Here is a 26,120-nt window from a genome sequence, read left to right as displayed (position 1 = left end):
GTCCTAACCTGCTTATAGACCAATGGTGCGTTCTGGGTACTGTAGTGAAAACCCCAGTGCATGAAGTGCGGGGTGTGACAGTTCTCCCCCCTAAAGGTCTTCTAACAGGGCGGCGCTTTTTGGGATTTAGTGCATGAAACCTTCGTACTAATAGAGGGGCTTGTACATTCTCTGCAGGTTCCCATGATCTGTCTCCAGGAGCATAACCCACCCAGTCTATAAGGTATTGTAGTTTCCCATATACTCTTCGAGAATCCAGAATGCCTTTGACATCATATTCTTTTTCTCCTTCTAGACTTACTGGTAAAGACAGGGTGTATCTGCATTTCAGGGGGCAGTTCTAATTTTATGGTCACTGGATTGATAATCTTGCTGATCTTGAATGGTCCTATATATCTAGGTTGTAGTTTTCTGGGCCCTGGCATTTTAAGATGCTTTGTGGCTAACCAAACCTTATCCCCAATGCAGTACTGTAGAGCTGGACTTCGGTGTTTAGCAGTTTGTGCTTTCATGCTCTCCTTAGCCTGCTGTAATTCTGATCTGGCCTTGTTTCATATTGTATGTAAGGCCACATGTTGTTCCTCACCAGCAGGTATATTGATTGTCTCCAAAGGAGCATGAAAAAGTAAAAACCTGGGGTGAAAACCATACAAGAAATAGAAAGGGGAGATTTTAGTTGCAGGGTGAGTTGTGTTAATGTAGGCAAATTCAGCTAAGGGAAGGGCATGAACCCAGTTGCTAGTGATGGTGCTTAGTAAACATCTCAAGTATTGCTCCAATGTTTGGTTAGTTCTTTCTGTCTGACCATCACTTTGTGGATGATAAGCAGTGGAAAGTCAGTGGTCAATGTGTAGTGCCTTACACATTCCCTGCCAGAATCTGGAGACGAACTGTGTATCCCTATCGGAAATAATGATTGACGGTAACCCATGGTGCCTCACTATGTGTTCAATAAAGACATTGATTAATTCTGTGGCTGAGGGGAGTTTTTACAAAGGTATGAAATGAGCAATTTTGGTTAACGAATCCACCACCACAAGTATGATCTTGTAAACTTGTGTTATGGGAATGTCGGTAATAAAATCCATACTGATTGAATGCCAAGAAATATGAGGAATGGGTAGTGGTTGAAATAATCCAGCAGGGGCGCAATGAACTACCTTTTGCCTGGCACAGGTAGGACATGTCTTAACGTAGTCACTGATATGTTTCTTCATTCCCTTCCACCAAAACCATCTGTGGCAGTTCTGTTCTGTTTTATCCCCTCCAGGATGGGCTGCCATGGGAAAATTATGACATCATCGCATTACCAGCAGGCGAAGTTCTTCAATGGGAATAAAAAGACAACCATTATGAAAATATAGTCCTTTTTCAATGGTGTTCCCTATTTCTTTCACCCATTCGTCAGAACTCATTGTGGTATAGGCTTGAGCTACCTTCCAAAGAAATTCCTCAGAATCTGAGACTTCTAGGTTCCCTACTGCTATTATTTGGTGTGGGGGTATTATAGGAAGCGAAGAACCTTGAGTGATTTTGTGTTTTTTTCCTAACAGTGACAAGGCATCCGCTTTACCATGTCTTACCCCTGGTCGATATGTGTTGATGAAATCATATTCACTAAAAAAGGAAACCCATCGCATTTGTCTAAAAGTGAGTGCTCGAGCAGACTTAAAGAACTGTAGATTTCTATGATCGGAATATATCTTGATGACATGAGGAGAACCCAGCAAGTAATGTCTCCACTCCTGAAAAGCTAATTTAATAGCCAATAATTCCCTTTCTCCTATGATATAATTGTGTTCTGCTGGAAGAAGTATTTTAGAAAGGCAAGCAACACAGCAGGGTGTAAGCAACCGGTCTTATCATTTCGTTGGGAGAGAACTGCTCCAACAGCATACTGAGAAGCGTCTGCCCCCATGTAATATGGTAGTGAGTGCTCTGCATGTTTCATAATAGGAGCAGTAGTAAATCACTCTTTGAGTGTTTTGAAGGCGTTCTCTGCTTCTACAGTCCATACAAACTTAGACCCCCTTCTTTAACAATTTGGTAATAGAAGTGATGATATCCGAGAAATGATCAATGAATCTGCTATAGAAGTTGGTGAAGCCAAGAAAAGACTAGACTTTGCGCACTGAGCCGGGACTTGACTAATTAAAAAAGGTAGCCATTCTAGTGGGATCCATATGAATTCCCTCTGGAGAGATAACAAACCCCAAAAAATTCACCTGCTCTACATGGAAGTTACATTTATCCAGTTTTGCGAAAAGGTGGTTGTCTTTCAGACATTTTAAGATCTTGATAACATGAATCACATGTTCTTCTTCGGTTTGTGAGTAAATCAATATGTCATCAATGTATACTATTACAAAAATGTCTAGATATTTCTTCAGTATTTCATTGATAAAGAACTGGAAAGCGGCTGGCACATTGCACAACCCAAAGGGCATCACGCAATACTCAAAGAGGCCAAACTTGGTGCGAAGTGCCATTTTCCACTCGTCTCCTTCTCTTACTCTAATCAAGTGATAAGCACCACTAAGATCAATCTTGGTGAATATCTTGCCTCCTTGTAACTGATCTAACAAGACAGAGATAAGAGGGAGAGGATATTTGTTCTTGATAGTGACTTTATTCAAGGCTTTATAGTCCAGGCAAGCTCTTAACCCACCTTCCCACTTAGGGATAAAAACCAAAGGAGAAGTGACAGGCAACGTGGAATACCTTATGAATCCTTTCTGCAACATATCTTGAAGATAGTCCTTAAGATATGCAGTTTCAGGCTCATTCAAAGCAAAGCATAGACACAGCTTACAGGTAATTGTACCCCTGGGACCAAATCTATTTGACATTCGAACGATTAATGCGGTGGTAATGCTATTGCTTTTGCTTCATCAAAGACTTCTCTGAACTCAGATTCCATAGCGGGCAACACAGGGGTGTTTTCATGAATGGCTACTGCGCAATGCACTGGTGCTCTCCATTCCGAGGCTTCTTGGTAACAGTGTAACATGCAAAAGTGTGATCTCAGAACTACTTTAGAGGTGGACCAGTCAATACAAGTGTTATGCAATTGCAACCATGGTACTCCCAATATAGCTCCAAAACTGGGTGTATCAATCAAAGCAAATGTTATTGTTTCTGAATGTCCGTTATCACACAGCATTACTATATCAGAGGTTTGATAAGTTACCAACCCAGAGGTTAATTCAGTCCCATCTACGTCTCTCCCGGGTTCAGGTTGAGATTTTGGTAGAAATTCAGCTCCTAAAGTATTGACGAGTGCAATATCCAGAAAATTCCCAGTCGCTCATGAATCCAGTAACATAGCCAACGACTTCCTTTCTTGTGGTGGCATAATCAAGATAACGGATAAGGTAAGATGCTTAGGCACTCGTTCAACAGTATTGGCTATATATTGAGATATATTATAGACTTGAGTACTTGAAGGACCAATCTCTTGTTCCTTTCCAGTTTGTTAGTTTTCCATCTGAATGGAATAACTAGCTTTTGTAACCAAGGACTTAGGAAGGGATTTAGGCTTTCCTGGGCAATCTCCTGCATAATGCCCCCATACCACAGTAAAGACAGGGGTTAAGGCATCATCTCTTATCTTTTTCTTCTGCTGAAAGAGGTTCTTTAATGCTTCCTATTTGCATCGGTTCATTAGTGTCTCTACTTTATTTTTTCTCCCCATGAAACATAACTAGTCTTGAAAAGTCGCTTCTAGCTTTTTCATCTTTTCTTTCCCCTAACCATTGATCCAACTTTACCACCATATCGATAAACGCAGAACATTCCTCGGGGGGTGTACATTCTGGGACAAGATGTCTTTTAGCTCCTCTCGTAACCCTCTGTAAAATATAGATGTTCTTTTCTCTTAAGGCCACTGTGTTTCAGCCACTTATCTATTAAAAGTGGTAATATAAGTAAGCAGATCCTTTGATCCTGGTTCTAAATTCAGAAGCTCATTATCACTGGCCTGCATATAAGTGTGTTTAGCAAACAGACTTCAAATTCTTTCCTTGGACTGAGTAAAATCATATAGAATGGGGTCATCTCGCTCTACAAAGGGCACGACCCATAAGGCTGCATTCCCAACCAAATATGAGATTACAAACGCCACTTTAGCTGCATCATCAGGAAAGGATGCAGGGCGACATAAGAAATGAAGGTGGCACTGATTCATGAATACTCCATATTTGGAGCAGTCCCCATTGAATCTTTCGGGCATGGCTAAGGGTACTTAACTCAATGTGATCACCCTTACATTAACGGGTTGTGATGCATTCTCACTGTATGTAGGTGAAGGGTAAGGGATGTTAAATCATGCAGGTTGTATGTAGCTTTTCTTGTTTTTATAGTGAAAACCACAAGTAGAAGTCTCTGAGGATTTCTGTGCCTTAAACTGATCTAGCTTGACATGTAACCTTAGATTTTCACCTTTAAGATTCCTGAGTTCTGCCTGTAAGTTCACTACTACAGAGGCCAACTCATGCATGCTTGGATTCTGAATTTCTAGGGAAGGTGAATCCTCTGTGTCTGAACCAAATGATGCCCCTTTGTCCATCTTCGCTCAGGTGGAACACAATTCGTGGGCTTGGCTTTCTGTCACAATTCTAACCCTGGCCAGCCTGTAGTATAGGTTCCATGGAAGCGAAGAAGGACCCTGACTCTCCGAGGATGTATTTAACCTCAAGAGTAGCAACTCTCTAATGGGACAGAAGAGACAAAAAAATGAGAAGGACCACTCAGGCCTGGGGACAGCACAGCACCAGATGTCCAATGTATCTTCTGATTGGGAGTGAATGCGGACCCTGTAAACCCACCAAATAGAATAGTGGTTACTAGTGTATACGACCCCTGCAACTTTTAGGACAAACTAATTCTTTAAAGCAGTTTAGCGTTCCCTGTGTTTCCCAGAAGCTCACCTTGGGAATGATGTGTCCATAGACTACAAACAAAGTAAATCCAAGAATTCGGTTATGCATCCAACAAGTAACAAGTGTCTCTTCAACAAACAATAACAAAAAAAGAGGACAGGGATTCAATATCATTGGCTGATCTAAAATGACGCAGGTCATGAGAAGGTAGAACATGAAAGAAAATTGGGCCTCCGTAACACCTGTTGACCAACAGGAAACACAATATCAGAATAATAAGCAAAAAGAAAAACTGGCACCAGCGAAGAGTGGAGAGTAACAGGTAAACAAATGAACAAATATGCACAATAAGTGAATCCGCCTTCAGGATCCTACCTGACTCCTAGAAATGGCATACCTCATATCAAAGTGAAAACAACGGTTACAAAAAGAAGAAGCAGACTGCACCAATCCAGCTGCCTCACAAGTACAAGGGACTCTGATGCTGATCAGGAACCTCCGACGCTGATCAGGAACTTCCAACGCTGCAAAGGACTCTGAGGCTGATGGGGAACTTCCAACGCCACTGCACAGGACTCCAACGTTGATGAGGAACTTCCGACACCCCACAGGATTCTGACTCTGCTCAGGAAAACGCTGCTCAATACGGAAACTGAGGACACAGGGAAACGCGAACGAGGGGGCTTGGTCCAACTTCTGAGTAAAAGTAAACCAAGCAGTGCTCCAAACTTTTGCCCTCTTTTCTTTTGTTATGGGCATCAGCTGTTCATCACAGGCCAAACAGCGCACGCAGGGAGGGCTGCTCCTGACCTGCTTTTTCTATAGACCAATGGTGCGTTCTGGGTACTATAGTACAAACCCCAGTGCATGAAGTGCAGGGTGTGACACTGTTTGTCTTGCTGCAAAGGTGCCCAAATACCAGATGCCAGGGCATTTTCATGATGATAAAAATCATTGACAACACTAAAACTTGGGCTCAGAGGGTTGTGGGTGGGTAGGGAAGTGCACTTTAGTAATCAGTAATATAGTCTTCCCACATCTAAAACCAAAATCCACTTTGAAGCAGGCCCTGTACCTACAATAAGGTAAGTGACAGAAGTGTGGTGGGAAAAAGGTAGGGTCCTTCAGCAACCCTTTCAAGTGTGCCAAATTATTACATGTGGCTCAAACAGACCTGTCAGGCAAGATTTAACACTTGTGTGCCTAATGAATGCCCAGAGCTCCTAACCTGATCGTTCTAATAAGTTTAGAGTAGTCATCCCTACGCATTCAGCTCACCATATTTTGTAGCTCCTGGGAGGAATTCCTCGTTCTCACCTCATTCACGGCTAAGGACAGGCTGCGATTTGGCAGAGGGTTATGTTAATTAGGTTTCTGAAAACTCAGTTGGGGAACGGGTAACTTGTGTTACTTTTCCTTAATACTCTGATTTCGCAATTGAACATGATTTTTAATATCTAATAAAATAGTGGTTTAGTCATTTTCTACATAATCCCGTTCCCAGGTTGTTATGTTATGTTATATTAATTGCTTATAAAGCGCTCAAATCACCCTGGGTCATCACTACGATGACTAGGCAGATTTACTGAGGTAGGGTAGTAAGGAAAGATTTAGGCAAATTTACTAAAACAGAAAAGCCGGAGGGAGTTCATTCCAATATCAAGCAAGATATGAGAAGGCTCTACCTCCCGTGCGGACACGCCAAGTTTGGGGAATCTGTAGGAGATCATGAGCACTGGATCTGAGATTTCTGCCAGGAGAGTATTTCTGTAATTTTTTCTGCAGATAAAGGGGGCCTCTTTTTCTTTCATTCAGTGCATTGCATGTCGGGCAACAAATCTTGAAAAAGGATCTTTTCTTTACTGACAGCCAGTGCAGTTCCCTCAACAGAGGAGCCAAAGATGAACCTGTGGGTCGATTCAAAATCATTCTAGCAGCAGTATTTTGGACCACTTGGAGTTTGGCTAATAATGTCTCTCCTACTTCAGCCAACAAAGTGTTCCCATAATCCAGGCGTCTGATTGCCATGGCCTGTACTAATGTTCTACGGTGGGAGGGTGGGCATGTAGGGAAGGATTTTTCTAAGGAGCCGAAGGCCATAATAGCACAAGCTTGTCGTGGCCGATACGTGATCTTTCATGCTCAGAACCCGGTCCAATTTTAGACCCAGATTTTTTACTGTCAGTTTGGAGGTGGGGGAATGCCCAACTGAGCCGGCCACCAATCCTCCGACCAGACGTCCATGGCTTTTCCCATGAGCATAACTTCGGTTTTCTCTGGATTCAACTGGAGACAGTTAGCAGTCATCCAGTTGGAGATGGCAAGCATACTGGTGGTGAAGCGGGTTTTGTCGAGCGCTGGGTCCGGACCGATGGTAAATATATGCTGCGTATCGTCAGCATACGAAATGATCTCAAAACCCAGTTGCTTGACGATCCCTGCCAGCGGTGCCATATATAGATTGAAGAGGGTTGCGCTTAAACAAGAGCCCTGCGGAACGCCCTTGTCGAGGTGCCTTTTTTCAGAGGTGTGAGGTCCCACCATCACCGTTTGGGTTCTCTCAGACAAAAAGTGCTTGAGCCACTTAAGTGCAGCCCCCTTGATACCACAGGTCACAAATCTCTCCGCCAGCTTAGAATGCGAGATGGCACCAAAAGCTGTGGAGAGATCTAGGAGGATCAGATCTGCTCAGTCCCCCTGCATCTATGGTCTGTCTGAGAGAATCGGTCACTGCAAGAATTGCGGTCTCTGTGCTAAAGCCTGGCCGAAACCCCAACTGTGATGGGTCCAGGAGATGGTTATCTTCCAAATAGGTAATTAGTTGTCGGTTAGCAGTATTAACATTGTAATCTATACTTTGGCTTTCATCAAAGGACACCTAGGCTTGCCACATTGAAAATAAATTTGGTGGTACCTTGTCAATGCAGAGACATTGTAATATTTGTTTTTACCAATCTCTTTTTAAATACAGTGGATCCAGACTTGTGGACTAAAGGGCCTTTATAGGGGTCACCTACTAATATTTAAAGGGGAGGTCTTTAGCTGTCAAAAAGGGTTAGTTTGAAAAGTCACACTACAGGTTTTACACTGCAGATTTCAGGCTACACAGCGTAGTCCTGAAGCCATATGTGCACTCTTCCCTACAGTGGATGGCTCAATAGCTGCTTAACCCCTTCCATGCTTATGACAAGCCCAGCTCGTCATGAGGCACAGTGGAGCTGTGCTCATGACGAGCTTGGCTCATCATAAAGGCTGTGGCACTCCCACGCGCATTTGACTCCCCGCCTGTGCGGGAGAATCAATCAGTGGGCAGAGTCATGACAAGCCCAGCTCGTCATGAGCACAGCTCCACTGTGCCTAATGACGAGCTGGGGTCGTCACGAGCACCGCAGCACCGCGGCCCCCCCTGTGCCGTGGGGGAATTACCCCCGCGGCAAAGGGGTTAAGAGTGAATGGAGGCAGGCCTGATCATGTTTATCATCTTCATTGTGTGGCAGAAGGCCTATTGTTCCCTCTGAAGTTACGTTATGAGACTTCTGCAGATGACGCATACAGTATTGTGGACACTCACACCCTGTTGCCTTGGAGCTGCCTGAAAAAATTTACAATTTATTGTAGAGTAAGTATTGTTATATAATGTAAATATTATTATGCCTTTTCTGGTGTATAAAAATTGTATTAATTCTAAAGAAATGTAACAGATGTTCAATTCAATGATAGCTCATTGCATAGGAATTTTATAAAAATAGTACTCGGTGATGTTGATGACATTGAACCGTGTATAGATATTGGGGACAAGGTTCTCAATTTCAAATATGGACGATAACCCATATACCATTTTCCTGGTGTAATACTTAATTATGCACTTGAACTTCGTGTGGATAATACATCCATAACATGTAATGGAGTCACCTTAAATCAATCCGTATATTTGTTTTAAAAAATAAAATATTACAGAATTGAACGCACTATGATGATGTTGTTGCTGTCATAGCTGCATGCCTCTTCAAGGTGGATGTGGAAATTACAATCATTAATATTACTTTTGACACTTGCATGTTATTACTGACATGTGCTTTTGGTGTTGTGGAATATATTTAGAATGTTACCAAAGTATTATTGTAAAATTAAACTTTGATGGGCATAGACTTTCGATGTACAGTGACTGACATTATGTAAAGGTCTGTCCTATTTGTGTTTTATGTTGATGAGGTAACCACAGTAGGTGTGCCATACGATTGACAGAAATAGTTATCTTTTATAAAAATATTATGAGAACTATGAAGTGTTACATGTGACGTAGTAATTGGGGTAATATTGTATCTAATGTGATATATATTTGTATTTTTGTAGAAATTATTTGTGCAGTTTGGATGTGGGTTATTGGTAACTTTCTGAAGGCACTGCTAAGTTGTTAATGATTACTGTTTAAATTAAGGTGACCGCCTCCCACCTGTAATTTTCCTACACTGTTTCTAGTCCTAGTGTTCTGTGTTCCAACCTAATGCATATATGGTTTTGTAGTTTAATTAACTTACATTAATTTGCTTAAACGCCACACTGCTGGGTGGTCATTCATAAAGGGATCTCTCAACAAGTACTGGGGTTACACATTGCAGTAATGCAACATCTGCAACCTCTCTGAAACTTAAGTCCTGTTGAAAGGCTGAGAAAAGCTGCTTTTCATCAAAGCAGAATTTAAAAATATAGTTGGTTCTTACAGCTGATGGTTTGTTTTCTTTCTATAAGTTAACATCCATAGATTGAATGCTATGTAAAAAACCTGCACCTGTTATATTGCTAAAACACAGCAAACTCAACAATATGATGGCAAGAGGGCTGATGGTGATTGTTTGATTTGTTCAACATTCCATCCATCATCCGTTCTTTTTGCACTTTTTGCCCAGATGTGAGTCCTGTCCTCGCTATGTCACAGGATTCAAGCTAGCCTGGCTGATGATGGCTGATGTCCCAAAAACCAGTCCCAGGATGCTTGTTTCTGGTCCAGGTAGGACATGCCCTGGCAGTTTGGACAGGACTGTTCCCATGAGGAGGAGGGTCAAGGCTAATTTTATATGACTGGGTCCAATGGCATGACGAGCAAAACAAAATGATGGATTTAACCCAAATCTGTGACTTGGGATGAATGTTTTATTTGTTCAGCATTCTCTCCATCATCTGTTCTTTTTGAACATTAACAAAAACCTGCATGAAAAATGTACCTTGACTTTTAATATATCTCTCTCCTATATTTCTTTTGAATAATTCAGTCATTCCCTTCCACCTTCTGCATTACCTGTGAGTATACAGACTACTCTAAGTCACCTGCTGATCGGTCTTAGTCTCAGTTTCTTTCAAATCATATGTCTGCAATTTAACAACATATCTATGAAGTTTATCAACTATTTTCTTCTCACACAGCCCTCCACTAAGAATCACACATAACTATGGAGTAAATGCAAAGAATGGCTTCCTTCATAGAACAAGACTAATCATAATAACCAATAGGCACTGTATTGCAAATTAGCTTTGTGTATTTGAGTAGCATGCTACGCAACATAAAGGGCATCAGAGCCTCATAAGTCAATAAGAGCTATATAAATGTAACTTCTATTTCAATTTTTTTAACATAATTATTGCTAAAATTATGATTTTAGGACTACAGACACTTGGGCTTATTTGCAGTTTGGTATCAGATCCATTGGACCCCAGTACTTAATTGACCAAAGAAAACAAATAACTTTTTTTACAATTTTGGAAGTAATACAATTATTACCTCTGATACCTTGAAGTGTTCACCCATTATGTGTGGGTCATTTCGATTTGAAGATTGCTGGTGGCTAGCTGGAGGGTCTGTTGTACCCGAAATGCATTGTTTTTTTTATTTGAGAGACCCTCAAAGATATTATGAATTTTAGAAGAAGATATTTATTCAAGTGTAAATCATGAACATGAGGGAGATTCCTGCATGTGCAAAAATGGATTATAAATAAAAAAAAAACAGATTTGAAGCACTCAACGTTTTGTGCATTGAGTGTGTTTTACATGGAGACAAACTTTTTAAGCCTACACGCTATATTGTAAGTAGTATAACTTGGGACTGCATAGCCAGCTGTCCACCAGCAATCTTTGAGTTCTATTCATGAGTTTGAGGGTAGTACAGATACCAAGATACACACACAATGAAAAAGTGAAAAATTGTATTTGAGCCTATAACAATAATAGGAGTGCAGTTATCGGATAACTATTCATTTCTATTTTGATATATATATACACTAAATATGTGGGACTGATGCAACAATCTATCAGTCTAATGTCTGCTATATTACAGCCAGATAAGACTTCATCAGCAAAAATATGACAGTTTGTCAGACTCTCAATTGTGCATGTGTTTCAATATATTTTGAACAGAGTAATAGCAGAATACCATGTATACTAATCTTTATGGACCTATGTCCTTGATGACATGTGTAAATTATGATTATGGTGAAAGTGGGACAGAATATAATCCTAGGAATACTGTGTACTGTGAGTCAAGAAGTGAGACCACATACGTAGGTCAGTCTGTAGCTTCACCCCCGGTGCTAAGGACATGCTTGACACGTTCCTTAGACCACTTCTCTGGTGCTAAAGACATGTCCAGCATATCCTAGCACTAACCCACGAGGAAAGCACTAGCACTCTCCCACTGACCCCCCCCACTTATGTCAATCATTCCTGATCCCTCCCCGGAGAGATCATGACTTCAAAGCGCACAGTGCCCCAATGTCATTGTTGCTCGCCAGGGATGCACTAGTAGCCATTGCTTCAAGTGCATCAGGGTTCAGGTGGAATTTGCATACTGGGGGAAAGGAAAGAGTTTCTCTATTATCCGGTGCCTCTTCTCTGTCTATTCCTGCAATGTAATCATTGGTGGGACAGCAATTACGTCTCTGGAATATTAACACTAGGCCACCAGGAATTGCTTTTGTGGCTTTGAGAGATCCCTTGGGCAGAAGTTCCTCCCCAGTTTGGGAGCATATGTTCCCTCGGCTTTCCTCCCCCTCTGGAGGCAGATCGGTCATTATTTATGCCCATCTGCCCCCGGGGTATGGTAAAAACCCATTAGACACCAGGGATGTATGATTTTCTTTTATTTATGGGGAGCGACAACTTGGGCAAGGGTTGCTCTCCTGAAGGCGGCATTTACTTTTGTTTCCTCCCACCTAACCTTCATTTGTGTTACTGCAGTGCAAAGCTTTTGATTTTCTTGGTGGTGAATCCTGCTTGCAGTTTAGGCTTTGGTAGAACTGCAGTTTGTGTAGTTGCATGTGCATGGTATGTTTACTTCAAATGTGTATGACTGCATTGCATACATTTTGTACAGTTGTAATAAATTTTGAAATTTAGCATATGTTTTATTCTCTATCAAATGCACGTTTGGATTTGTACAAGATGTATAATGTGCTGTCTTGTGTGTAATTATTTTGTCTTTTTTCTTTCTAGTCAGACATCATTGGTGCTTGCTGTGTCTGTGCAGAGTAGGTGTAGTTGATCTTTAGTCTAGCTGTCCGTGGCAAGTAAGAGGTATCTTTTTATAGTAGAAAGTTCATTTGGTTTATTGTGTATTGGTAGCTTCTTTTAATATTTCAATAGTTGTACTTACTGTTTGATGCAGCTACAGTTTTTTGAGTTCTAATTTGATGCATTATTGTCTAGAGTTGTCTGTTTTTTGTGTGACAGTTTTATGAGTAAACACCACTGCTATTTGCAGGCTGACCACCTAGAAGTTTGTTGGTTTGCTTTTTGAATCTGCATTCGAACTTGGCTCTGAGACTGACTGGGCATCTCAGGCAGAGGACCACATGCTAGAATATGGCAGTGAATGTTCTGTTTTTGAGGAATCATCTGATGATTAATCCACTATCAGCACTGGTGAAATGCTTCATTTAGAGGAGGACATTGATGTTCCTGTAATGCTGCATTGGCATGCTTGGTTGCATCCAGGGGCTTCAAGACTTCCTACCGGCAGTGCTGACATCTTTGTTGCCCTAGCATGGTGTAGCCTGTTTGCCTGCCTCTTGTGGCGTTGGAGGGTGTAGTGCCACCTTTAAGACCCACTCTAAAGCTTCCCAGTGGACAAATCTCCCTGAGATGAAGCAGTGTAACTTTTTCTGATGAGATTGCTAAGAAAACTGTCACTGTCTTTATATTGGTTTACTAGTCCCTTGATGGCAACTGCATCTTTTCCAGCAACCATGAGTCAAGATTGGCATCTGCTTCTGTAGCGGATGCTACATTTTGTGGATAATGCTACAGAGTTGCCACAAGATCATCTTGATTGTGAATATTTCTGACCTTGACCATTTAGATGGTAGTTTTTAGAGATCTATGTTCCAGGTCAAGATATGTATGTGGACGGGTCTCTGGCCCTGAATATGTTGTGCAGAAGTAACATTGAACATGCGTATAATTTCAGGCTGTACACTGGTAGGAATTCTTAAAATGATCCACCTGATTGTCCTTCCACTTTTCAGAACAGGGAAAAAGAGTTTGGGGGACTTGATAATATACTTTTCCAAAAGGTCACTATTTATATGTTGACAATTTCTACTTAGGAGGGCAATTATGTAAAGAATTGGTTAAAGTTGGAACTGTGGCATGTGGCACAATCCAGTCTTATTTAGAAAAAAGAGGAGCCCTTTATATACCCAGTGGGACTGGGGCACTTCAACAGTATAATCAAAAAATCCCAAGGGGTAAGTTCCGACCGAATAGATATAATTCACTCAATCTTGAGACCTGTAGGCTATACAAAATCACTCTCTCTCTCTACATACTGCAGTAGCTTGTGCCATATATAACTGGAAGACCACTAAATTAAGTATACACGTAGTTTATTGATTACAAGTTGCTTAAAATCACATATTAAAAAAGAAAGCTGGACATCAGCTACAATTGATAAAAATTCAAACAAAATCAAAACATAATTACAGTCACAAATTATACAAATATATACAGTACGATTCTAGAGAGTTGTGCAAACAGACCAATTCAATTAGTCTTGGGAGACTACACATCCATATCATAGAATGTTACAATCATTGCTCGATAACATTGACAATTCCTGTTATTCCAACAATGTGAGAAAGATGGATTGTGTAATTTATGTACGCGTCAACACGTTTCGATGGTTTCCAAAGGTTTTTCCATCTTTATCAAGACCAATTCTTCACTCTCTTTATTTAATAATATAGTTGTATCAACATTTCACCTAAAAAAACATAAATTCTATTTAAGTCTAGCGGCTACAGCAAGGATAAACATGATCACAGTGAATCCATACAATACCGGAGATAGAGACATGCATGTACCATTTATTCTATTCCAGTTTATGTCTATATTATTGCCTCTATTTGCATTTGCATTTCTATCTATAGATATAGAACACCATTGTTTATTAAGCTAAAAGAGGCACAGCATACTCATGACCTGATTTCCTTTTATATATGGCCCAATCTAACATATTACTACATACAAACCAACTACAACCAAGGCAGCCATCCTCAAAAGAGAAAGGTGAGGTGGACCAGATAAATAATTATTTAAGTAAAGTGCACGACCTGAGTCCTTGTATTTGGTTGTAGTTGGTATGTATGTGAGATATGCACGGAGTAGAAGTATAAATTGATTGTATGGCAAGAAACTGAGATTACATGTATGTAGTAATATGTTAGATTGTATAGATTCACTGTGATCATGTTTATCCTTGCTGTAGCTGCTAGACTTAAATAGAATATATGTTTTTTTAGGTGAACTGTTGATACAACTATATTATTAAATAAAGAGAGTGAAGAATTGGTCTTGATAAAGATGGAATAACCTTTGGAAACCATCGAAACGCGTCGACGCGTACATAAAATACACAATCCATCTTTCTCACATTGTTGGAATAACAGGATATGACAATGTTATCGAGCAATGATTGTAACATTCTATGATATGGATGTGTTGTCTCCCAAGACTAATTGAATTGGTCTGTTTGCATAACTCTCTAGAATCTTACTGTATATATTTTTATAATTTGTGACTGTAATTATGTTTTGATTTTGTTTTTAATTTTTATCAATTGTAGCTGATGTCCAGCTTTCTTTTTTAATATATGATTTTAACTTAAGCAACTTGTAATCAATAAATTACGTGTATACTTAATTTAGCGGTCTTCCAGTTATATATGGCACAAGCTACTGCAGTATGTAGAGAGAGAGAGTGGTTGGTGTATAGCCTACAGGTCTCAAGATTGAGTGAATTATATCTATTCGGTTGGAACTTACCCCTTGGGATTTTTTGATTATACAATCCAGTCTTACCATAAAGGTTACCTTGAAAGGCTTATGTGTAAGAAGCTTCAAAGAGGACAGAGTAGTGCCTTACAAAGCATTGAACTACTTGCTTTGAAATTTTCAGACAGAATAGATATCCACATACTCACAACTATTCATGTTGAAAGTAATTTGCCAATGACTGTTTGGTGACAAGAAGCAGAAGTGGACACACCGGAGGGTATTGTAGAGTACAGCAAGCACATGGGAAGTGTGGCTAGAATAGGTAAAAGGTTGGAACCTTACAATGCTGTTGAAAGTCAAACTTCTGGTACAAGACGATGGCTGTTTATTTGTTTCATTTGGCATCTTTCATTGTTTACATTGTTTTCTAAGATCGTTCTCCAGATTCCAAGAAGCCTGTTGTACAGTTTCAGCAGTCTGTAATAGGCAGTCTTATTTCAGTGAAGCTAGAAAGGTTTCATAAAATCGGAGTTGCTGTACTGATAGATTGCCACTTTCCTAACTACATTTCCCAACACCCAGAAAAGACTTTCATAGTGGGAGGTATAATCTGTGTCTGATGAGGAGTACAAAAGGAGACTTGTATGTGCTGCCCAAGTGTCCTTCCAATTCTAGCCCAAATGTGCCACAAGTTTCTTAATTGTACCATACGCAACTCAAGTATTGAGAGGAACCATGAGAGTAAAACATTTGTCAAGCCCAAATCTTCCTTTTGAATACATATAAGCGATCACTAGGTAAGGCCCTGGACAGCCCTGAGGGCAGGCAGGGTACAATGTATTAAAAATGTAGGACATTTGATCTTAGATTTTACATGTCCTGGTAGTGAAAACGTCTTACATTAGTTTTTCAGCTATGCAAGGCTTACCTCTCCCATAGAATAACATCTGGTTACCTTATTACATTTTATAAGTGTAATTTCAAATGGGAACAGAGAATCAGGTCACGTTTGGTGTCTCTGGAATTGTGACAAAAAAATCTCAACTTATGGTCAAGTCGGATTTTAAATTAAAATTTTGAATGAGGGTACTTTTGTAGTGTAGTTCCTATGTCCATGATAGGCTCTGCGCTTTGGAATAATATACACTATAGTTTTGACATAGGACTGAGGTAAGTATGTCTCTATTGAGTACATTAAACTTAATTACTTGTGTGTGCCAGCTAACTCAGAGGTTACTAGAAACGTTCTTGAATGAACAAAAAAGGGATTCATTTCTGACAACTGCATAAACATAACAACTTTGTTTTCCTTAGAGTCAACAATATCTTCAGAGTCTTGGAAACAATAGATTACAGTTTCACTCAGTCAATTGTGCATGCTTCGTTTCTACAGAGTTGCACAGAAATAGAGAGAAGGGTGTTTCAATAAAAAGGGTTTATTGAACAGTCTTATTTCTAATGCCAGAGATATGAACTGCTACAATCGTACGACAGAATGCGAAATATAATGCGTGCAGCTTGCTGCACTCTTGCCCTGTTGAGAAGGACTGGACCTGCATATCTTAAACTCAGAATCCAGAGTGACTAGAAAGGGTAGTTGGCTAGCCTTCTGATCTGAATCCCCAGGGACACAAGAGGTTTCAAACAACCTTGCACTTGCACTTGCACTTGGACTCTGGAGTCCATCCTGCCAAGTGGTGTCACCCCAGTCTTGAATGCTTGGAAGTGGGTTAAGGTGCTCTGCAAGCCTCTGTGGATCTAGCCGAACTGACACTGCTCCTCTTCTGTGCAGTGCAAAATAGAGCAAAACCAACACCAACAAATGTGTAGATTGGGCCCGTTGCAAAGACTTGCATTACACCGCAGCCACTGCATCAAACATCCTCTGCACAGACCCATGCATCCCTCAGTGAGGGCAGCCTTGATGGCAATGCCCGACTCCACATTGCAGCCTCGCAGCTCCTTGGAACTGATGTATCACCCTGTCTACATGCTGCATCCTCAATGCGAGGCTTCACAAACCCTGTTGACTGGTTCCTTAGCGATGACACAGTCTCTTGCATTGCAGCCTTACTGCATCTCAGAACAGGTGCATAGCTTCACCTGCGCTACTCATCTTCGATACTCCACAAACCTGGAATTAAGGTGCTCTGTTCAGCAAGCAGAATTGGGCTCAGTGTAGCTATCCCATGCTCCATCTTGGTTGTTTGGAACTTGTGACTTTGTCCCGGTACCCAGCATGACCTTATATCCACAGTTGGTGGTTTGTGGTGCTATTTTCCATAACATCTTTCAAAATTGCAAGACTTCGGTTCTAATAATTGGATTGTTGTCCTTTTGTTCCTGTTTTATTTATTAAAGAAAGTTCTGTTTTAATAACTTGCTGTGGAATCCTTTTTTGTGTGGTGTTTTTGCATTTAAATAAAAGTTTACACAAAGCCTAACTGCTGTGTGCCAAACTACTAGAGGGTTGAGCACAGGTTAATTTAGGTGTGGCTTGTGCCTCACCCAGACAAGAATTGTGGTTGCAGCTTGACCAAGTCTAACAGCCCAGTCAAACAGCAAAACCAATTTTAATAGTAACTTGCTGCAGGTGTGTTTGTAGGTTGGTTGATGCATGGGTGATTGATGGTAGGACTGATGTGTAGGTCTTGTGGACCTATGAAAGTGAAGGCCCTTGAATTACTTCATTTATTGGAGCGAATGTTGTAATGTGTTGGGCCTACTGCAAGCGGAATTAATTTGTTTCTGTGTGTGATGCATAAAAGACGAGTGAATGACCTGTAAAGCAGTTAGTGCCTTGTTGAGGTTTTACAGCCCACATTCTTTGAGGCATAGGTGCCATGTTCTGAGATGCCAATTATCAGGGATTTCTGAATTTTGATTTCCATGAAATCATTTTTTTAATTTACATTGTGAACGTTTCACTCACTCTTGTACCAAGTCCAAGCAGTATGTGTAGGTACTTGATTAGTGGATGAATGTACAATAACATTTGTCTTTTTTGATTTTCATTGTCAGGGTGTATATTGTGTCTAGGGAAAACCTATCCACTTCAGGTATGCCTGGTATGGATCCCGCAAGGTTATCTTAGCAAGAAGCCCTTGCTGACCTCAAACACAGGCAATAACACACATTTTCCTCACATTTTTGTGAGTGAAAGGATTGAAATTTGCAGAGAGTCACAAATGTCCTACCACCTAGTGTTCTTACTTGTCTCGCGATACAAAAGTTACTTCACTTGTGTGGATGGGCAATGCTCCAGGAACAGGAAAGGGCCCAAAACACTATTTTTTCACAGAACTTTGGGGAAAATATGCATTTGTTAGCCAAACTTTGAGATTTGCAAGAGCTTCTGGGTACGTAAACCCTGTGAGAACCACACAAGTAATACAAACCCACTGGACACTGGGTGTCTTGTTTTCACATATTTCTGGGTATGGTAGGCTTCCCTTGGTGGCAACTGAAGTAGGGCCCAAACCAACAGCTACCTACATTGTAAGAAAAGCATGATTGTGTGGGGTGAAATATGATGTCTCCAGGTGGTGTTTCGGGCATTTTTATCAAGAGACATGTAGGTACACAGAATAGTAGAACACTATTTATTACCAATTGCGTTTTGTGGTGACGGTCTAGTCTTTCCGCGGCTCGGCCGCGACCGGAACCGGAAGGACGGCCATTTCAGTAGCGGCCGATCTTCCTAACGAGAGGACGTTTCCCCGGCGCTCTGGCCGAATAAAGAATAGTTACACCCTCCAAGCGGCTCCGAGTGTTCCTTTAACCCCTTCGACGCGCGTGACAAGGTCAGCTCGTCATGGGTGCTACCTGCGCTGCGCGTGTGACGAGCTGACCTTGTCACCTAACGAGGGATTTTGCGAATCGCAGCGCGCAGCGGGACAACCGCTAGCGCGCATGCGGTTAAGTGAAAAGAGAACTCTTACAATGGCGACGAGGCGGGATGAGTAATCGTCAGAAAATAAATAAATAAATAAATAAATATCGACGAACATTGTGTCACGTGTGATCTCCGGACACAGAGCAGTGAAGGAGGCAGGAGCACAGCGCCTAGAAGGAGGCAGGGGCCAGAGCACGGCAGAGGGAAATAGACACCAGAAGCCACAGTGAGCAGCTGCAGTCAGGTACCAGCAGGCTGAGAGCAGTCAAGGAAGGGCAAGGACGTCCTTGAGGTGGTATTAGGGGGCACCCTTATCCTAATAACAGGGAAAATAAGCACTAGCAGTGCAGCCAGTGGAGTGAACACCCTCAAGCAGCAACCTAAGGCAATGTAAGCACCAGCGGTGCAGCCTGTGGATCTACAGGGCACCGGGCAAGGGAAAGCGACACCCGGGAGGCACCAGTGTGGGGCAGGAAGCTTAGTGGCAGGTCGCAGAGGGCTTTCAGGAACCGAGAGATTCGCACCCACAGGGCGGAGCCCATAGCTCAGTAAAACGCCGCCTAAGCAGCAGAGCCAGGCTGGTACCCCAGCAAGGGCACCAAGGAGCAGCGTAGACGCTTCAAAGCAATCCTGGACACCACTGGGTCCTCAAGCGACAACGAAGGAAGCCTAAGTCCGTGAAGGGGACAGGAGGCCAGACTAGCACCAGGGAGTCCACCAAACAACGACGAAGCTACCACTGAACATCCCAGAGCCACAGGGAAAATGAGTGCTCAATCATCATCACTCACCAGCCTGGTACCGTTTCTACCAAAAAGAGGAGAACCCACAATGCCACGGGAAGATTGGAAGAGGTATTTCCTCAACTACTTGTCGCGTTAGAGGAAGAAGGTGATGCAGAGTTCTTAAGCTCGAGACGGAAGAAAATACTACTGCACAATTTAGGGCCTGAAGGCATTAGAGTGTACGACAACATAGTGAAAGTAACTAGACCGGCTACAGACACAGAAGTGTTCCAACACACGATAGAGGATTTGGAACGCACTATCGACCTGTGGTCTGTGTGGCTATAGACCGATGCAATTTTTTCCAACGAAAACAAGAAAGCGGTGAAACCATAGACGAATACGTAGCGGCACTACAAAAACTAGCCCTCACGTGCAAATTCGGGGCATTGAATGATGAACTAGTAAGAGATCAAATCATAATGCACACATCCAATACGGCATTGCAAGAAAAATTATGGGTCAACGGCGACGCACCACTGAAGGAGGTATGGGCATTGGTGAAGAAGGCCGAGCTATCAAAAAGGTGTGCTGAGGCTGCGAGAAAGGACACGGTGAGCAAAACGACAGTGTGCAAAATAACGGAGAGCAGCAAAATAGAGAAGAACAAGGCCACCGGACCACCCAGGGGGCAATACTCGAAGAAGTACCACCAGAAACCAGGAACTGCACAGAAGGGGAAATGGGAAAGAAAAGAGAACTGCTACCGGTGTGGAAGTACTTCACACGCAGGGAATGACAAAGTATGTCCGGCCTTTAAAGCCAAATGCCTATATTGCGGGATCTTTGGCCATTACGAATAAGTATGCAGGCGCAAGCCCAAAGGTGCGGCAGTCAGGTACATCGACCAAGGCAGCGATGAGGAAGAAGGAACACAAGGCACAGATGAAATCGGTGAGGAGATCCTGTACATAGACGACCAAGTATTGGATGTAGATTGCAAAGGTAACAGCAAGCCGGTGCTCAAAATGAACATTAGAGGAGTAACAATCGACATAGTAGCAGACTCGGGGTCTCCCATCACCATTGTATAAAGACAGGTGTGGATAGAGAAGTTCCAGGAAGCGATAAAAAGAGAACTGACTACACCCGATGTGCGACCGGTCACCTACACAGGACAAAGAATACCTATGGTCGGCTACTGCCTGTTAGAATTCGAATTCAGGGGACGCAGAGCACAGTGCAAGTTATATGTAGTGGAAAAAGGTCCATCGGTGCTAGGTTGGAGAGACCAGGGATCGCTAGGAATCCAACTGAACCCCAGAGGTGTGGAGAAGGTGATGCTGATGGACATCGAACATAAGGTAGAAGGAGAAACATGGAAAGGGAAGTATCCAGAAGTGTTCTGCGGGAAGATAGGCAGACTAGCTAAATTCATGCACATGATACACCTGAAGGAGGGTGCGTGCCCAGTGAGCCACCGAGCCAGGAACATTCCATTTCGTTGCCGCGAAGCAGTCCAAGAGGAACTAGAACGATTGGAGAAGAGCGGCATAATAAAGGCTATCGAAAGTGCGGAATGGCTATCGCCATTAGTGGTAGCGCAGAAACCTAATGGCAAGGTGAGGTTATGTGTGGACATCAGGGAACTAAACAAAAACATCCTGGTTGACAAGTTCCCACTGCCTCGCATAAATGAAATGCTGACAAAAACCAAGGGAATAAAATAGTTCTCCACAGTGGACTTGTCATCAGCCTACCACCAAATAGCGCTGCATCCCTCATGTACCCACCTCACTTCTTTCATCACCCCATTCGGATGCTACAAGTTTGTGAGAATGCCATTTGGACTGACATCCGCAGCAGCAGTGTTCCAGAAAATAATGCCTAAATTGTTCCAGAAAGTAGAAGGAGTGCAATACTTTCAGGACGATATCCTCATCATGGGGAAATCGGAAGGAGACCATAATGGTAGATTGCAAGCGGTGTTGGAAATACTGCAGAAGAACAGGCTCACGGCAGAGTGGGAAAAGTGCAGGTTTGGAGTGAGGTCAGTAACCTACCTGGGCCACGAAATCGGTGAAAGGGGCATCGAACCGAAGAGAGCCAATGCAGCTGCGATCAGGGACGCACCCGTCCCCACCAAGAAGGAAGACATCAGGTCATTCCTAGGGATGGCTGAATTTTATAGCAAATTCGGTCCCCACTTTGCAACAAAGACACACCACATACGACAGCTGCTAAAAGAGAAAAATTGATTCAAATGGGAACAGTATGAACAAACAGAATTTGAAGCTTTAAAAAAGGAGATAAGTGGGGCCATACCGTTGAAAGGGGTTGACCAGAATGCGGAATCCATTTTGACCACAGATGCCAGCGACCAAGGATTGGGAGCAGTTTTAATGCAGAAGTCGCAAGCTGGGGAGATCTCCACAGTATGATTCGTATCCAGATCTTTGGCACCAAACGAAGAACGCTTCAGCGTAATCGAGAAAGAAATGTTAGCCACAGTATGGGCCATGGAAAGATTCCGGCAATTTCTGTGGGGTTCAAAGTTCTTGCTGCGCTCCGACCATAAGCCGTTGGTAAAGGTGCTAACCTCCAGCGGGCATGCGCATGCAACACCCAGGATAGCTATATATGAAGTAGAGTACATACCGGGCACAAGGAACAGAGTAGCGGATTTCTTAAGCAGAGCAGCGGCCAAAGAAAGTGCGGAAGAACAAGAACCGCCCGGATGGGAAGGATACATGGTAGCCACGACTGAGGGCCACGAGCAAGTCATAAGTGAGCAGGAGTGGTCGGAAGCGTACACCCAGGATGAGACCCTAGAAGCGGTGAAGGGGTATGTGGTGCATGGGTGGCCGGACAAACGACATTTAGACAGCCAGATGAGGAAGTTTTGGGAGGTGAGAGAAGGACTGTCCGTAGGTGAGAATCCCACTTTCTTGCTTAGAGGAGACAAGGTAATACCACCCCAAAAACTAGTGGAGCACCTCCTAACCATATTACACGAAGGGCACCAAGGGATAACGAAAACCAAGGCGTTGATGAAGCAAGCGTACTGGTGGCCAGCCATGGACTCCCAAGTCGAGAGATTTGTGAGAATGTGTGAGTCATGCTGCAGGGCAGATAAGTCACAAACAATGATACGTCCACCCTTAGGGAAGTTCCCTATTCCCAGCAGCCTGTGGGAAATGATTTCCATAGACATAGTAGGGCCCATTCTGAACATTGACGGGGTGCAAAAGTATGCCATTGTGATGGTGGATAGATACTCCAAGTGGCCCGAGGTGGAAGTAAGGAAGACAGTGGACACCGAAGCAGTGTTGGCATTCCTAAATGCTGTATTTGTGAAAGAAGGGATCCCCAAGATGATCACATGCGACAATGGACCCCAGTTTGTGTCAGCCAAATGGGAGGCTTTCATGGCCAGGAAAGGAATAGAGGTGAAGCACACCCCCATTTACCATCAGGCAGGTAACAGGCTGGTGGAGCGGTTCAACCGAGAAATCATGGGGACCATACAGGCGGCCATCAGTGCAGGACAAGACTGGGAGAAAGAACTACCGAAAATGCTGTGGGCCTATCGCATCACGCCAGGAAGCACAGGATATAGTCCTTTCAAAGTGTTGAGCGGCAGGGAGCCTTTTACCAAAGACATCCTGGTGTGGAAGCGCCTGGTGGTTCAAAGCAAGTGGTCACCGGCAGTAGTGAAAAGGAACATGGAGGAAGCTCAAGCAATATACACTGAGCACTTCAACTAGAGACATAATGTACAGGATGTCACATTGGAGAAAGGAGATTGGGTGAGAGTAAAGGTGGCGGTGATGACGAGGAAGGGAGAAAGTAAGTTCACGCCTCCCCTCAAGGTCATGGAACCCTACGCCCGATCGCATTGCTAAGTGATGGCAAGATGTGGTTGAAGGACAGAATGGCGAGATGCAGCAAGATATTGAAATGGGAAACCTCAGCAGAAGAAGGGCATGAAGCAGACGAAGAGGAACGTACACAGGGAAATGAAACAACAACAGAAGGAACCAGCGGGGAAGCACACAGCAGTGGGCAGAAGGTAATGGAGAGGAGTACGGAGAGGAAAGAACAGGGATGGAGAACCAGACAGGAAGGCACGGAAGCCCCGAGGGACACCATAAGGGCAGTAAAGGAGAAACAAGAAGGGAATCCACGCCTCATAGATCACCAGAGATTCTCCAAGAAAGGAAGCCCCTGAGAACCAGAGCGGGCAGAGTAGTGAGAGTGCCCAGGAAATTCGAAGACTTTACCATGAGCTAAAAGTAAGACTGTTTCATTTTATTGTTCATGTAATACCAGCTCCTGCGGTATTGGCTAAGCTTTGGCGGGGCCTTAAGGGGGGAGATATGTGGTGATTGTCTAGTCTTTCCGCGGCTCGTCCGCGACCGGAACCGGAAGGACGGCCATTTCAGTAGCGGCCGATCTTCCTAACGAGAGGACGTTTCCCCGGCGCTCTGGCCGAATAAAGAATAGTTACACCCTCCAAGCGGGTCCGAGTGTTCTTTTAAGTGAAAAGAGCACTCTTACACGTTTCTCTGCATCTGTGAAGAAGAGAGAGAATAATGTGGTAGCAGGAATGCAAGGAGTATGTCAAATGTAAGGGTCAGTGGAATTTGTTATTCCGTCAGTGGAATTGGAGGAATTTGGTAATTCCACGTTACGCTTGTAACAGGGAATTAGTAATGAATTTCAGCTGCTCCGCTCCACTCCAACTGCAGAATCAATTAAGCAGCACAGATTTTAATACCTTTTGAAGCATACAAGTTACTACTGTTGTGATTTGGGCTACATTTGGTAGGACATTGGCTTGTTTTGAGGTTTCTTTTCAAGAGAAGTTGCACTTGTTTTACATTTCAGCCAAGGCAACACTGTTTGTGATTCGTATTTGAATGCGGCAGAGTGATAGCAGAGGTCTGCTTGTTTGAGGTGGGGAGAGCGGCTATTAGAGGCTGGACAGCTCATGGAGCCTGAGCACCATGTAAACGGAGTTCTCAAAAAAGGGGGAAATCCCCACCATGAGTCAGGGGCAGAGAGTGAGCCTGAGGCACTGCACACTGAGTGACTCTACCGGTAGGATATCTTGCAGGGGAGGATGAGGGTATTCAAAAGTAGACACAAAGATTACATGATGGCTTCCTAGGAGGTTGGGTTGTCTTGTCTTCGCCTGTAAAACCTGAGCCTTCTCATTCTATCATGCACTGGCAATATTTTTGTGAGGATAGATAAGTGAAAACACCATATTTCAGGTGGTAATTTTAGATTTCAGGATGCCTTCGAAAGCAGCATGCTTTAATAAACAAAATGGCAAAGCAAAACTCAAAAGAGCAAAGGGTTTCTTATTTAAATGATAGTATACTGAAAGTTTGGCAAGAATCTAAATAAAATGAACATTTCCAACACCTAAATGTGCCCATAAATTGGCCTCAAGAGTCATGAGGTAAAGTTAAGTTTCTACACCCCTACTTGCTGTGTGATTTTCAACAGGCCACTTAATATCTCTACAACTACATTTCCCAAATGGTAAATGGGGAAGGGGCTCTCCGAAATGTATCCAAAATACTCACTGTATAAATGCGTCTTCCTCTCTCTCGACGTTAAGAGCAAAAGGTATGAGAAGTTATATTACAGCCAAAATCTCACATCTTGACACAAAATAGAAAGCAAAGGAACACCTCAGGGCATCGTGCCATGACCAGAGAAAGCTAATCTCCAGACTGAAAGATAAGCCACACTAAGTATTTGAAGTAAAGTGACATGTATGGTGCTGCCAAAGGAGAGCAGAGTTGCATAGGCAGGTAGGGGTGGGAGGAACTCTGTGGAATCACACATAGTTTTTATGTAACTCAGCTGCATTCCATAGAGTAAAGCTCTGAGAGTTACACCGACCCCTAGACAAATACAGTGAGCTGTGGGAGTATAGCAAGAAAATGCTGCAAGCTTTTATTTCAAACACAGAGCTACTGTTCTCATGGCCTGTTGCTAATTCTTCCTTCCTATTCTATATCCAATCTTTAATTGTTCAAATGTGTTCCTTCTGAACTCTCTTCTGCACTCAGTGGCCATATATTGTGAAAGCCAAAAGTATGAGTCCTCTTTGAATGTTTAACAGAATCAAATAGCTAGTTTTAACAACACATAAAGGGCCTCAGTGACATGGCATTTCCTCCCTGATCTTGTTTCCATCCCTCATCTCATTTAGATCATGGGGAATGGCACTTTAGGTGTAGCCCTGTTTAAGTTGGTCCCATGCATTGTGGCTGGTTCAGTCATGATAGGCATGAAGATCTTGGGTAAGCCCGGAAATGTCCTATAGGCAGTGGCT

This window comes from Lissotriton helveticus, chromosome 4_1, assembly GCF_964261635.1.
Source record: "Lissotriton helveticus chromosome 4_1, aLisHel1.1, whole genome shotgun sequence".
Taxonomy (NCBI): domain Eukaryota; kingdom Metazoa; phylum Chordata; class Amphibia; order Caudata; family Salamandridae; genus Lissotriton; species Lissotriton helveticus.
This window is presented reverse-complemented; position numbering follows the sequence as displayed.